This window comes from Gavia stellata, chromosome 28, assembly GCF_030936135.1.
Source record: "Gavia stellata isolate bGavSte3 chromosome 28, bGavSte3.hap2, whole genome shotgun sequence".
NCBI classification, from domain to species: Eukaryota; Metazoa; Chordata; class Aves; order Gaviiformes; family Gaviidae; genus Gavia; species Gavia stellata.
This window is the reverse complement of record NC_082621.1, coordinates 7,951,546-7,955,375: the sequence shown is the minus strand read 5'-3', so window position 1 is coordinate 7,955,375 and position 3,830 is coordinate 7,951,546. Positions and strand designations below refer to the sequence as shown.

Below are 3,830 nucleotides of genomic sequence, written 5' to 3'. Positions count from 1 at the left end.
TTACTCTACTGGTTTTCGTTGTGCGTCTAAAACTTGATGAAGAGACCTTGTACATCTTGCTGCCACCTGGAAACTGACACATACTGGTAACCTACAGGAATTTGGGAAGTTATGTTACCATAAATATAGGAAAATGGGATCAAAAGTAGAGCACTAGAACTTGTCTGCTAAGTCAGGAAGCCAGCCTAGAAAATAGAAATTAGTCAGAAATGTTAAGGTATGCTTGCAGATCCTGACTTGTGGTACCACAAATAAGACAGGAGAGGATTTAAATCCCATCTCGTTATTTAGGGCCAGTATCTCAACAGTGAACATGTATCAGTACTTTAGACACTCAGCTTAAGATCAGCAGAAAGTCTCTCTGGAGGTATTGAATCTCCATCTTTGACAACACAGGGAGTACTGAGGAATACACTGGTACTTAGACAAGTGACAATCTGCAGTCAGGTGAGATGAATCACATTCAAGATTTCTATGGAAAAGGGTATGCCATCTCATTTGGAATCTGCCCTCAGAGGTACTATAATGCATGGGCTCTGGGGTTTGTAATGGATACTCATAAGAAAGGTACTCAGATTCTCTAAGATATTAATTGAAATAGTATTTTTTGGAGCTAATATGAAAAGGGAGAGGGAATAATATAGCTAATCTTATGTCCGTTCAGATGCTGGGAACCTGCAGTTGCGAAACATTGGATGGACTTGTAGCCAAGGCACAGATCCTGTCTGTGGAGTAGTTCCCACACATTATGGTTTTTAGAGCTCTTACCAAATTTTCTTAAGAAGTGAAAAATGCTATTCATGGTTTCTACTGTCCAGCAAAAGGATGTCCACATGAGAACACGCTGCTTCACTTCAAGATGAGGACAAGAACATGCTGGTGGCATCATCACTGGTGCCGAGTGGGAGCTGCCTAAAGGCTGCTTCGTTACGATTTGCTAGCTGTTTGTCCTCTGGCCAAGTGACACGTGCAGCACAGGCAGGTGCCTACTCAGGTCAGCTGTTATGTAGATGACTCATTCTTTGGCTTACAATAGTCTTCCAGTTAGGACCACCTCATGTACCACCTGATTAGGCTTTCATTCCTACATTTCTACCCATGCCCAGCCAGCACGGGTTCATGAAGGGCAGGTCCTGCTTGACCAACCTGATCTCCTTCTATGACCAGGTGACCCGCCTAATGGATGAGGGAAAGGCTGTTGACGTTGTCTGCCTGGACTTCAGTAAAGCCTTCGACACTGTCTCCCACAGTATTCTCCTGGAGAAGCTGGCAAATCGTGGCTTAGACAGGTGCACTCTTCGCTGGATTAAAAACTGGCTGGATGGCCGAGTCCAGAGAGCCATGGTGAATGGAGTGAAGTCCAGTTGGTGGCCGGTCACAGGCGGAGTCCCCCAGGGCTCAGTTTTGGGACCGGTCTTGTTTAATATATTTATCGATAATCTGGATGAGGGGTTTGAGTGCTCCCTCAGCAAGTTTGCAGATGACACCAAGTTGGGAGGGAGTGTTGATCTGCTGGAGGGTCGGAAGGCTCTACAGAGGGATCTGGACAGGCTGGATGGATGGGCCCAGGCCAATTGTATGAGGTTCAGCAAGGCCAAGTGCCAGGTCCTGCACTTTGGCCACAACAACCCCATGCAATGCTACAGGCTTGGGGAAGAGTGGCTGGAAAGCTCCCCTGCAGAAAAGAACCTGGGGGTGTTGGTCGACAGCTGGCTGAATATGAGCCAGCAGTGTGCCCAAGTGGCCAAGAAGGCCAATAGCACCGTGGCCTGTATTAGAAATAGTGTGGCCAGCAGGACCAGGGAAGTGACCGTGCTCTTGTACTCGGTGCTGGTGAGGCCACACCTCGAATACTGTGTTCAGTTTTGGGCCCCTCACTACAAGAAGGACGTTGAGATGCTGCAGCGTGTCCAGAGAAGGGCGACAAAGCTGGTGAGGGGTCTGGAGCACAAGTGTTATGAGGAGTGGATGAGGGAACTGGGGTTGTTCAGCCTGGAGAAGAGAAGGCTGAGGGGAGACCTCATCGCTCTCTACAATTACCTGAAAGGGGGTTGTGGTGAGGTGGGTGTTGGTCTCTTCTCCCAAGTGATGAGTGACAGGACAAGAGGAAATGGCCTCAATTTGTGCCAGGGGAGGTTCAGGCTGGATATTAGGAAAAATTTCTTTACTGAGAGAGTGGTGAAACACTGGAACAAGCTGCCCAGGGAAGTGGTGGAGTCACCCTCACTGGAGGCGTTCAAGGAACGTGTGGATGAGGCATTGTGGGACATGGTTTAGTGGGCATGGTGGTGTTTGTTGGTTGATGGTTGGACTTGATGATCTTACAGGTCTTTTCCAACCTCAGTGATTCTGTGATTCTTGGATCATCTTTAACATCTTCTTTTTAACTATCTTTCAGCTCTCAGAGATGAATCAGACAACAGTGGTGGAGTTCATTCTCTTGGGACTCACTAGCAATCACTTTTTGGAGATCATCCTATTTGCCATTCTTTTGTTGCCTTCCTCCTGATCCTCCTTGGAAACATTGCTGTCATCACCATCACACTGGTGGACCACCGCCTTTACATCCCCATGTCTTTCTTTCTCAGGAATTTCTCCCTCGTGGAAATCTGCTTCACATCTACCTTCATGCCGAGGACACTCTACAGCCTCCTCACAGGAGCAAAAACAATTTCCCTCTCTGGATGTTTCCTTCAGTTATCCCTCTTCTTCACCCTGGGTATCTGTACTTTCTTCCACGTAGCTCTCATGTCCTTTGACCGCTACATGGCCATCTGCCACCCTTTGCATTATGCCACCTTCATGAGCAATAGGTTTTGTCTCCAGCTGGTGCTGGGCTGCTGGGTGGTGAGTTTCTTCTTGGTGTTCTCTCCACTGACAATTATACTCCGTTTGCCATTCTGCGGGCCCAACATCATCAACCATTTCTACTGTGATATAGCACCACTGCTTCAGCTGTCCTGCACAAACACAGGCCTCATTGAGAAAGTAATGCTAGTGACAAGTGTTCTAATATTACCTGGCACCTTATCAGTAACTGCCTTTTCCTATGCCTACATTGTCTACACTGTCACACACATCCAGTCTTCAGCAAGCAGGAAAAAAGCCTTTTCCACATGCTCTGCTCATCTCATTGTGGTTGCTATTCTGTACAGCAGCTCCATCTTCAGGTACATCCGACCAAGCCAGAGGGGTGGGAGGGATTTTGACAAAGTTGTGTCTTTCCTCTACTGTGTGATTACTCAGCTGTGTAACCCTTACATCTACACCCTTCAAAATGAACAAGTCAAACAGGCCTTGAAAGATCTAGTGGCGAGGTGTTTTGAAATTCAGAGCCATAAAACAGTGAGTGCATGCGAATGACTTCCTAGCAGAGTTCCCAGTACCCTGGGGGGTGGGTGGGGGATAAAGATGATGCATGGGGTGGATTAGGTGGAATTCACCTCACCAAAGTGTATAAAGACTCTGGGATGATGCCTGTTTCTCTGCCCTGACTACATACAATGTCTCTTTGACTTAAATCAGTTGGAAGTAGCCACAATTGATCCATTTGAAATGAGGTGTGGTGAAATCCAAGCCAGGCAACATAGACATGTTAATCAACTCTTTAGACTTCTATAGGAAATTAAAATCAATACTGTATATCCCTCAAACAGAGATGCCTAACCTTCAGAGCAGACGACACATCACCACACAGAAAGTTCCTGTTGTGGTGCCTATCATTTCCTCTACAGAAAGGTACGTGGAGGTGTGTGATGGATTCCTCCCTGATTTCTGCAAGCAAATGTTTTGAATGGTGGAAGCTGGACGTTCATGCCCCACTAAACTGT

The 3,830-nt window shown here is 46.9% G+C and overlaps 1 pseudogene; it reads left to right on the top strand.

Annotated features, from left to right (window-relative positions):
• Window positions 1-2,407: 2,407 nt before the first annotated feature.
• Window positions 2,408-3,363, top strand: LOC132319425 (olfactory receptor 6E1-like; annotated as a pseudogene).
• The last annotated feature ends 467 nt before the right edge of the window (window positions 3,364-3,830 follow it).